Source organism: Piliocolobus tephrosceles, chromosome 16, assembly GCF_002776525.5.
Source record: "Piliocolobus tephrosceles isolate RC106 chromosome 16, ASM277652v3, whole genome shotgun sequence".
Classification (NCBI taxonomy): Eukaryota; Metazoa; Chordata; class Mammalia; order Primates; family Cercopithecidae; genus Piliocolobus; species Piliocolobus tephrosceles.
Window position 1 is genome coordinate 35256516 of NC_045449.1, and position 12685 is coordinate 35269200.

The following is a 12685-nucleotide window of genomic DNA, read 5'->3' on the forward strand; positions in this document are numbered from 1 at the left end:
GTGGAGGGAAGAAGGGAAGCCCGGGGGGGGGGGGCTGGGAGGGGGCGGCAACCCCCCGACAGAATACCACCCGGGAAAAAGAAGCCGACCCCCGAAAAAAAAAAAAAAAAAAAAAAAAAAAAGATAATTATTTCAAATACTAAACACAGTTAGTAATTCTACAATTGAAATAGCTACTAAGTGTTGAACAGTATTAACTGAATATACATTTATAGGACCTAGATGTCTGGATCAGAAATGCTACTATTGTGTATATTCTTCCCAACATACTAAAATTTATATCTTTAAGACATCAAGAAATTTAGAGTTACATGTTGATGTTAAAGACTCCTAATTCATTTTCCATTTCTTTTTTTTTTTTTTTTTTTTTTGAGATAGAGTCTCGCTTTATTGCCCAGGCTGGAGTGCAGTAGCGCTATCTCCGCTCACCGCAAGCTCCGCCTCCTGGGTTCACGTCATTCTGCCTTAGCCTCCCGAGTAGCTGGGACTACAGACGCCCGCCACCACGCCTGGCTAATTTTTTTGTATTTTTAGTAGAGACGGGGTTTCACCATGTTAGCCAGGATGTTCTGGATCTCCCGACCTGGTGATCCGCCTGCCTCGGCCTCCCAAAGTGCTGGGATTACAGGCGTGAGCCACCGTGCCTGGCCCCATTTCTTTACTAAAGTACTCGTAAGTGAAACAACTTCTGCATTGGTTATGCATACTCTCTAGACTCTTTGGAATGGTAAGTGCTACACACATGGAAATAATACAAAATGATTAGTCCATGGGGTCCAAGAATAACAAATTATTAAATCTCCAGAGAAATATCCATTTTTAGATTTCCATTTTTACCAAATATTAAGCCTATCATGTTGGCTATGGGTTAAAAAAAAGAGTAAGAGGCCGGGCACAGTGACTCACGCCTGTAATCCCAGCACTTTGGGAGGCCGAGGCAGGCGGATCACGAGGTCAGGAGATCAAGACCATCCTGGCTAACACGGTGAAACTCCCTCTCTACTAAAAATACAACAACAACAAAAAAAATTAGTCAGGCGTGGTGGCGGGCGCCTGTAGTCCCAACTACTCAGGAGGCTGAGGCAGGAGAACGGTGTGAACTCAGGAGGCGGAGCTTGCAGTCAGCCGAGATCGCCCCACTGCACTCCAGCCTGGGAGACAGAGGGAGACTCCGTTTCAAAATAAATAAATAAATAAATAAAAGAAGAAGAAGAAAAAAAAAGAAAAGAAAAATTTGGGCCAATAATGCATTAGTACTTCAGTCATGTGTATTCAGAGAACTTCTGCACAAAATATTTAATCTAATGTATTACTGTAGGAATCTTGCCATCGTAACTGTTTACGGCCAGTATGGGAGCCAGTGAGGTTTGGTAGTCACACAGCCCTGTATGCCATCTTTACCATTTACTAGTTATATGACTTTGGACAAGTTATCAAACTTTTCTGAGCCTTGAATTCCTTATCCAATACAATTTGAGTAAGAACTAAATATGATTATACTCACAGCTATTTGGCACATTCCCTGACCCACAGCCAGAGGTCAGTATCAGCTGCTGTTGTAATGTTAAATGGGCCAATTTATTCAACACCCCCTACTTCAGAATTTTCAAAATCAAAATTATGTAACTAGTCCCTAGTGGTTTTCAATGTAAGTTTAGAAGAAATCCTTTCAGAAATGTATCAAAGAAAATTACACAATAGAAAGCTAATAGCTCATGCACAAAGATTATGATTGCAATGTTATTTAAGTAATAAATATTAAACTCAAATATTCAAAATAAGGGACTTATTATGTATAACCTGCAGATGGAACATTAGGCAACAACAAAAACAATAATATGGAAGTTGTGTAAGGGTGGCAGAATTATGCATTACAGTAGTCTCTCTTTATTCGTGGTTTTACTTTTTGAAGTTTTAGTTACCCATGGTCAGTCAACTGCAGTCCAAAAATATTTAATGGAAAATTCTACAAATAAACAATTCATAAGTTTTAAACTGCACACCATTCTGAGTAGCCCGATGAAATCTTGCATCATCCCACTCCATCCTGCCCTTTGTCCAGTGTTATCTATAGCTGTGCATGCTACCAGCTCTGCTAGTAATTTAGCAGCCAGGTTGGCTATCAGATCAACTGTCAGGTAGCACTATAGCAATGTCTATATTCAAGGAATTCTTACTTTACTTAAGAATGGTCCCAAATTGCAAAAGTAGTGATGCTGGCAATTCTAATATGCTAAAGAGAAGCCATAAAGTGCTTCCTTAAAAGTGAAAAGGTGGCCGGGCGCAGTGGCTCACGCCTGTAATCCCAGCACTTTGGGAGGCCAAGACGGGCGAATCACGAGGTCAGGAGATCGAGACCATCCTGGCTAACACAGTGAAACCCCGTCTCTACTAAAAATACAAAACATTAGCCAGGCCTGGTGGCACATGCCTGTAGTCCCAGCTACTCGGGAGGCTGAGGCAGGAGAATGACATGAACCCGGGAGGCGGAGCTTGCAGTGAGCTGAGATTGCGCCACTGTACTCTAGCCTGGGCCACAGAGTGAGACTCTGTCTCAAAAAAAAAAAAAAAAAAAAAAAGTGAAATGCAAAGGTGACAGTTCTTGATTTCAAGAAAGAAAAACATCATATGCTGAAGTTGCTGAGATTTATGGTAAGAATGAATCTTCCCCACTACCCCGTGAAATTGTGAAGGAAAAAGAGACTTGTGTTCGTTTTGCTGTCACACCTCAAACTGCAAAAGTTATAGCCACAGTGTGTGATATAAGTGCTTAGTTAAGATGGAAAAGGCAGTAAATTTGTGGGTGGAAGACATGAACTGAAAGGTGTTTCAATGGATACAATCAGCAACTGGGTCTGGAACTATCTGTAGTTCAGGTATCCACTGGGAGTCTTGCAACACATCCCCCTAAGATTGGGGGCAGGGGTTACTGTACTTTCTCTCCTATCTTCCATAGTTTTATTATATTTTTTATAAAAAATAAAAGTTATGGCTGGGCAAGGTGGCTCATGCCTGTAATCCCAGCACTTTGGGAGGCTGAGGCAGGAAGATCACTAGAGGTCAGGAGTTCAAGACCAGCATGGGCAACATAAAGAGATCCTGGTTCTACTATATATATATGTATATACATATATATAAAATTTATATATATATAATTTAGCCAGGTGTGGTACATCTAGCTACCCTGGGAGGCTGAGGCAGGAGAATTGAACCTGAGAGTTCAAGATTGCAGTGAACTATGATTATACCACTGCACTCTTGCCTGGGCAACAGAGCAAGACTCTGTCTCAAAATAAATAAATAAATAAATAATAAATAAACAAACAAAAGTTATACTATTCTTTTAAAAATTTGAGTGCCAGGACAATTCAATGAGGGTAAAAACAGTTTTTCTAACATATGGTGCTAGGATAACTAGATGTCCACTTGCTAAAGAATCAAATTGGACCCCAACTCCTCTATACATAAATTATCTCAAAATAAATCTCAGACCTAAATGAAAAGCTAAAACTATAGAACTCTTAAGAGAACACATATAAATCTTCATGACCTTGGATTAGGCAACACCAAAGCACATGTGACAAAAGAAAAAATATATACATTGGACTATATCAAAATTGAAAATCTTTGGCTGCAAATGATACCATCAAGAAAGTGAAGAACTCACAGAATGGGAGAAAATACTTGCTAAGCATATATGATAAGGAACTTCTGCCCAGAATATACAGAGAACTCTTACAATTCAAATAATAAAAGATAACCCAATTTAAAAAATGGATATGGCTGGGCATGGTGGATCACGCCTGTAATCCCAGCACTTTGGGAGGCTGAGGCAGGCAGATCACCTGAGGACAGGAGTTTGAGACCAGCCTGGCCAGCATGGCGAAACCCCGTCTCTACTAAAATTATTTTAAAAAGTAGCCGGGCGTGATGGTAGTCACCTGTAATCCCAGCTACTCAGGAGGCTGAGGCAAGAGAATCACTTAAACCTGGGGGTAGGAGGTTGCAGTGAGCCGAGATCACACCATTGTACTCCAGTGTACATGACAGAGCGGGACTCCATTTCAAAAAAACAGACAAACAAACAAAACCACTATACAAATATACTACTGCCTCTCAAAGCATCCTGTTTATTCTCTAGACAGTTCTGATCACTAGAAAAGTCTTCCTTCTTTTGGGCTTATGTCTTCCTGTAATCATTGGTCCCAGAGCTGCCTTATGGCTAGATTAAGTCTAATTTTTTTGCCACATGAGAAAGGGCTGATACTGCTGTCATTTTCTCAATTTTCTCAAAGGTAGTACCTAAATCTGGATACATGCCAGGTCCAGGCCTAACCAACCTCCCTTATTCAGAAAACTACAATAATCAAATTTTGGCAATTCAATTATTCAAAATCTTATGGCTGATTCATAATTAATTTTATCAACAATAAAATTCCCTTTGTCATAAATGTTCCTATTAGGCTATTTATCCTTCATCAATTCTTCTTTCAACTGCTTTTTTCCAACCCAAATTCAGGATTATATATTTATTTATTTATTCATTTATTTTGAGTTATACTTATTTAAACCAATCTGTTAACTCCTTGTTGCTACAGACTTTCAAATTATTTTTACTGTTTGCATGAAGGTCCATCAAGCTTTGTCGTTTCTGAATGTGATCAACATGTTGTCAAAGTCCTTACTCATTGCTTACCTCCAATTCTCTGGCATTTTTCTATTCTCAATAATTCCTCAAAGTTGAACTTTCTTACCTGCAAGTTCATAGCAATCTCAGATATAATTAGTTCAGGTTAGGAAACAAAGTCATATTGAGTAGTTAAGATGCTTTCTTAATTTCACCTACATTGGACTCTAATTCTACTTTACTAAGTGATTTGTTGTTGTTCTTACAGAATAAAGATTATTCTCCTTGATGGAAAATATGGAAACAAAATAGGAGCTGTTAATATTTAAAAAGCATATATTTTCCATATTCCTGTTTTTGAATATAATTGTAAACTCTTTAAAATGATCTTTAATATATTCTTCACATCTGTTAATTCTTAATTTTAATTATTCTGCCACACTTATATGTTTGTCACTTTTCTATATTCAACTTTTATAAATATCCTTTTAAAACCTGAGTTAAGGCCAGGTACGGTGGCTCATGCCTGTAATCCCAGCACTTTGGGAGTCCAGGCAGACAGATCACCTGAGGTCAGGTGTTCAAGACCAGCCTGGTCAACTTGGTGAAACCCCGTCTCTAAAAAAAAAAAAAAAAATTAGCCAGGCATGGTGGCACACACCTGTAATCCCAGCTACTTGGGAAGTTGAGGCAGGAAAATCACTTGAACCTGGGAGGCAGAGTTTGCAGTGAGACGAGATCGCACCACTGCACTCCAGCCTGGGTGACACACCAAGACTCCACCACAAAAAAAAAAAAAAACAAAACTTAAGATTGTTGCAAGTGGAGTCACAGTAGTTTTAGTTGCACCTGCCTTTTAAAAAACACTGATTTCTATAATTTATAACTGCATAATTATATAATTATGTTTTAATGTTTTCCAACTTTCCTAGTCTTAGCTCATAAGGTCATGACTACTTATTTTTTGTACAATTTTTTTTAAAGCCTTCTTCCTACCATCTAGACAATATATGCAGGTGGCTACTTCTAGAATTCTCCATCATAGCTATCACAAACTTTAATAATATGGTCACTTTGTCTCCAGAGGTTTCTATCATTCCTACCCACCAAGCAATTCTTCCTCATTGGCTATAAATAGATCCAGAGCAGCAGTATCCTTCATTTAATCCTTTATCTGTTCTATATTTACTAAACAAATAACATTTTTTGTTGGAAAAGAAACTTAAAACATAATAAGTAAAAAAAGTTTTTAAAAATCTGAAATCTTACCATCCCAAGAAAAATCCCTGTTTTTTATTTTATTTACCTATCTATCTATTTATTTATTTATTTACTTACTTACTTAGATGGAGTCTTGCTCTGTTGCCCAGGCTGGAGTGCAGAGGCGTGATCTTGGCTCACTGCAATCTCTGCCTCCCAGGTTCAAGTGATTTTCCTGCCTCAACTTCCCAAGTAGCTGGGATTACAGGTGCGTGCCACCATGCCTGGTTAATTTTTTTTTTTTTTTTTTTTAGAGACGGGGTTTCACCAAGTTGACCAGGCTGGTCTTGAACACCTGACCTCAGGTGATCTGTCTGCCTGGACTCCCAAAGTGCTGGGATTACAGGCATGAGCCACCGTACCTGGCCTTAACTCAGGTTTTAAAAGGATATTTATAAAAGTTGAATATAGAAAAGTGACAAACATATAAGTGTGGCAGAATAATTAAAATTAAGAATTGACAGATGTGAAGAATATATTAAAGATCATTTTAAAGAGTTTACAATTATATTCAGAAACAGGAATATGGAAAATATTCTGCATGCATGCTTGAACCTGACAGGCAGAAGTTGCCAAGATCGTGCCACTGCACTCCAGCCTGGGCAACAAAGCGAGATTCCGTCTAAAAAAAAAAAAAAAAAAAAAAAAAAAAAAAGATGGCCAGCCATGGTGGCTGATGTCTGTAATCCCAACACTTTGGGAGGCCAAGACAAGTGGATCATCTGAGGTCAGGAGTTTAAGACCAGCCTGGCCAACATGGTGAAACCCCGTCTCTACTAAAAATACAAAAATTAGCCAGGGTTGGTGGCGCGTGCCTGTAATTCCAGCTGCTCAGGAGGCTGAGGCAGGAGAATTGTTTGAACCTGCCAGGCGGAGGCTGCAGTGGGCTGAGATCAGGCCACTGAACTCCAGCCTGGGCAACAAAGCAAGACTCTATCTCAGGAAAAAAAAAAAAAAAAAAAATAGCTGGGTGTACTGGCACACTGAGTCCCAGCCAGCTACACAGGAGGCTGAGATGGGAAGAGTGATTGCAACCGGGAGGCTGAGGCTGCAGTGAGCCATGATCATGCCACCATACTCTAGCCTGGGTGATAGAGCGAAATCTTGGTTCAAAACAACAACAATATCAAACCCATAAGTGATGTATATTTTGCCACTATAAAAAATGTGTTAAGCATATATTTATTCATTAAGTACTTTCTGAAAACCTTCTATGTCCTAAGCATTCAGTATTCTAGGTACTGAGGATAGGATGGTGAGCAAAAGAAAGTCTCTGCCTCATGGAGCTTATACTCTAGTAGGAAACGCTATAGAATAAATTGCATTACATTCCTTGTGTAGTAAGATAAAATTCTGTTTGAGAAACAGGACGCTATCATTCTTTCAACAGTTATTAGTTGCCCTATGTACACTTTTAGGTACTTGTTACCCACTCCCTCGCACTATGCTGAATCCTCCCAGTCATCAGGTAAAATGGTACTTTAATAACAAATCTTCAGTTTACATTTTAAAAACTTAAACACCTTGGGTAAGTTTCATACTGGTGTCAAATTAAGAAAAGAAAAATATTTTGTTTGTAAAAAGTGATTCATTCTTTCTCTACCCTCAATGAAATGACAAAATACAGATCAAAGCAAAACAGTTCAAGAAATCTTTTCTTATGTAAAATATAAAATTACCGTGATCCTTTTTCCTTTGAGCTCCCCAGATAATTCAATGTTCATAAAGTTTTTCAATTTACTAGATTACAAATTTGCACTGAAAATAAAAATATCTTAATTATGCTATTAAGAGCAAAATGTTTGGGCATACCTATGATTTTTTTGAGGTGGGGGAACAAGGTCTCACTCTGTCACCCAAGCTGGGGTTCAGTGGTGATTGAATGGCTCACTGCAACCTTCAAGTTCTGAGCTTAAGGGATCCTTCTTCCTCAGCCTGCCAAGTAGCTAGGAGTATGGGCAGGCACTACCACGCCTGGCTGATTTTTTTTGTAAAGCCAGGGTCTTGCTATGTTGCCCAGGCTGGTCTCAAACTCCAGAGCTCAAGCAATCTTCCTGCTTCATCCTCCAAAGTGTTGGAATTACAGTCATGAGCCACTGCACCCAGTCCTATAATCTTCTTATTAAAGATTCCTATAGCCCATCTCCTCTTTTTCTAACCCTTTATTCTAAGGGTTAAACTCTCCCTTATTTTTCATTCTGGGTTTCTCTCTCTAATTTAGCTCTCTTCTTCTGAGCTGTCCTGATTATAACATAGTCTGATGGTATTCAATTAAACCACTTAGGCAAGTCAATGTTTTGAAGAAACAGATTAATTTTTAAACATAATTTACATATTAAAACATAGCCCAATATTCATGAGTTCATAAATTGGGTATTTCTAGAACATGGTTAATCATTTTCAGTATTTATTAAAATAAAGCAATAAATGACACCAAAATGACCTATTTGGTGAATTTAAAATGAGGAAATGACACAGATCAAAGACAAATATTTTATTCCTGTGTACTACAGAGACATTAATTTCAAAATGCATTTTTGTAGAGAAAAACTAGTGCCTTTTATCAGAAAGAAATATACCTTACTAAACATTTTATATATAATTTTTCAAAATTGGTATGCAAATTTATCTAGATTTTGTCATAAGAATCCATCACGTGTTCTAATAGCTTCTGAAAATTAAAATTACTAGATTTTCATTTGGGTCAATCAATGCTCCCTCCGCTTTTTTTTGGAGACAGGGTCTCCTCTGTCATACAGGCTGGAGTGCAGTGGTGCGATCATGACTCACTGCAACCACAAACTCCTGGGCTCAAGGGATCCTCCTATCTCAGCCTCCTAAGTAGGTGGGACTACAGAGGCGCACCACCATGTCTGGCTAATTTTTTAAATGTTTTTGTAGAGACAGGGTTTCACTATGTTGCCCAGGCTGGTCTCAAATTCCTGGGCTCAAGCAATCCTCACAGCTTCAGCCTCCCAAAGCACGTGAGCCATCATGTCTGACCATTTTTTTTTTTTTAAGTTAAATGACCATCTATTACCATCACAAACACCAAAAATGGCAAGCTAAAACAATTCTCTGAAATCCAATTATTTTTAAGAAATCTCAATATTATTACATATAGTCAGTAAAAGTAAGAATAGCATTAAAAACAATTTTTAAAAGATACTGTTTAGATATAGGCTGAATTTGTTTAAAATATTTACTTGGCCGGGCGCGGTGGCTCAAGCCTGTAATCCTAGCACTTTGGGAGGCCGAGACGGGCGGATCACAAGGTCAGGAGATCGAGCCACCCTGGCTAATACGGTGAAACCCCGTCTCTACTAAAGAATACAAAAAACTAGCCGGGCGACTAGGCGGGCGCCTGTAGTCCCAGCTACTTGGGAGGCGGAGGCAGGAGAATGGCGTAAACCTGGGAGGCGGAGCTTGCAGTGAGCTGAGATCCGGCCACCGCACTCCAGCCTGGGCGACAGAGCCAGACTCCGTCTCAAAATAAAATAAAATAAAATAAAATAAAATAAAATAAAATAAAATATTTACTTGAAAATATCTGCCATGTAACTGCTGGAAGACCTGATAATGATTATGACAAAGTCAAACGAATAGCTAATTAAAAATACAACAATAACATTATCATAGAGTGGTTGAGAATGCTGACTCTGAACCTATATTGTACTGGCTCATATCCTAGCTACTTATCAGCTGTGTAAACTTAGATCACTTAATCTATACCTCAGTTTCCTTACTTGGAATATAAGGATAATAACAATGCCTATCTTATTTAGTTGTCATGAGGATTAAATGAATTAATGTACGTAAAATACTTGGACCAGTGCTCTACATTACAAGCATTATTTTAAACATTTTCATTATAAAGACAGCTTAGGTTTATATAACTACTTTATCACACCTGTAATCCCAGCACTTTGGGAGGCCAAGGCGGGCGGATCATGTGAGATCAGGAGTTCAAGAACATCCTGGCCAACATGGTGAAACCTCGTCTCTACTAAAAATACAAAAATCAGCCAGGTCGTGGTGGCGTGTGCCTGTAGTCCCAGCTACTTGGGAGGCTGAGGCAGGAGAATCGCTTGAACCCAGGAGGTGGAGGTTGCAGTGAGCGGAGATCACGCTACTGCACTCCAGCCTGGAGACGGAGGAAGACTCAGTCTCAAAAAAAAAAAAAAAAAAAAACTACCTAGATGAAGATTTATATTACCTTCTTATTATAGCTTATCTTAGCCTTTATCAACTCAGTAATGCATAAGCCAAGATAAATGGCATTCCAACAATTTCACATTTTAAAAAAATCACAGATAAAACATTCACAAAAAAGAAAATCTACAAATAAATCTAACAATATAATGTGTTGTTACAGAAAAATAAGGAGCAAAATATGTTAAGTATTATCTAAACTACAATATTTCTGACAGTACTATTAGTTACAAACTATTTTATAAAGAAGCATGCCCTAAAAGGCAATTTTAGCATATAGCAATATAAGGATGTGCAGATATGATGTCCAATATGTCTTTTCTTAGTCTTTAATTATAAAACCATGGTACTTTATTTCACATGCATTCACAGAAAATAGCCAATATTCAAAATTATTTACATCTAAATATGCTTTTTTAGATTGAACTTTCAAAGATTGAATATTGAACATTGGTCCTCACTGTAATACAGAAAAATTTCCATTGAAAATATCTATTTATGGCTGGGCACGGTGGCTCAAGCCTGTAATCCCAGCACTTTGGGAGGCCGAGACCGGCGGATCACGAGGTCAGGAGATCGAGACCATCCTGGCTAACCCGGTGAAACCCCGTGTCTACTAAAAAATACAAAAAAAAAAAAAAACTAGCCGGGTGAGGTGGCAGGTGCCTGTAGTCCAGCCACTCAGGAGGCTGAGGCAGGAGAATGGAGTAAACCCGGGAGGCGGAGCTTGCAGTGAGCTGAGATCCGGCCACTGCACTCCAGCCTGGGCAACAGAGCGAGACTCTATCTCAAAAAAGAAAAAAAAAGAAAAAAAAAGAAAATATCTATTTATTCACTTTTTCTTATATTTTACACTCCATCATGTACTAAATGTTTATAATTTTTACCAAGATATACATCTGTCCTTTCACATAAATGTAACTTTAATTTGGATTCTTACATTCTCCCTAATGCAGTGGTTCTCAAACTTTAGCGTACACCATAATTACCTACAATTTTTTTGAGGGGGGAGTGGGGGATGGAGTTTTCCTCTTGTCACCCAGGCTGGAGTGCAATGGCGTGATCTCAGCTCACTACAACCTCTGCCTCCCTGGTTCAAGTGATTCTCCTGCCTCAGCCTCCTGAGTAGCTGGGATTTCAGGCGTGCGTCACCACACCCAGCTAAGTTTTGCATTTTTAGTAGAGACAGGGTTTCACCATGTTGACCAGGCTGGTCTTGAACTCCTGACCTCAAGTGATCCACCTGCCTCAGCCTCCCAAAGTGTTGGGATTACAGGCATAAGCCACTGCACCCAGCCAATTACCTACAATGTTTATTCAAAACAGGTTCCGAGAACCCATAGAAATTCTTGTTCAGTAGGTGTAGGCAGAAGCACAGGAATTTGCATTTTTAACAAAACATTCGAGATAATTTTGATGTAGGTAATTCATGCTCAACACTTAAGAAATATTGCTCTAATAATTTAGTTTAGAATATATATGCTATGCTTTAATTCATTAAATATTAACTCAGTGCCTCATATGTACAAGGTTTAGTGCTGTGGATCAAACATGAATTCGGCTTCAAGGAAGGTACAATTTAATAAAAGAGATAAGAAATGCATATAAATGACTTATAATAAAAAGGAAGGAATTACCAAATGTCTTTTGGTACAATACTGGGGTAGTTCATGGGAGGGAATGATACTTCCACCTGACCTCAGGGAAATTCTTCTAGTGAGACATAGCATTTGAAATGAGTGTTAAAGCCTGTCTCTTTAGACTGTAAGGATGGAAAAAATAAACTAATAAAAACTTACCTCACTGAATGATAAATGTATCTATGAACATCACCCCTTCAAACCCCTTCAAACTCAGAAAAGTTATTCTCTACCTCCTAAGCTTTATATGTTGATTTATGGGTCATCGTCTTGTGTAGTCCTGTATACTACTCAGCAGCTCAGTATGCTTCTATCTCTCCAGACATGTCCTTGAAAGGATCTGTTTTAGTACTTTTAGTACATTTATCCACTGTGTGATAAGGTCACACAGTGAATACTGATAAACAGAAACATACCTATCCTTTTACAAATCTTTAGGAAGTAAATAGGATTTAAGCATAGTTGAAATGGGATCAGTTTAGGCAGTCTTCAAGTTCTAAAATATCCACACAGCTTGGCATCAGGTAGCATGATGAGAGAAATGATCAGGGAAAAAAAAAAAAGAGAGAGAGAAAGATTTTACAATTTAGAAGGCATTGTTCTAAGAGCCAAATAAAACAAACTACAGGGCAGAAGATTTTAAGGCTCTTCTGCTTCCTGATTATGTTGTATGTTGTTTAACATGTGTGACATGTCTGTGACTTTTAGTTTAAAAATTCCAGTATCTTCCTAGAAATATAGCAAATACAGAGTCTACAGTGCCCAACAGTAACTGAATAAATGAATGAATGAATTACTTTCAGGTTATTCTCTGATTTTCCTTGCAGGTTTACCCTCCTTTATTAAGAGAAATAAGGCCGGGCGCGGTGGTTCACACCTGTAATCCCAGCACTTTGGGAGGCCGAGGTGGGCGGATCATGAGGTCAGGAGATCGAGACCCCATCTC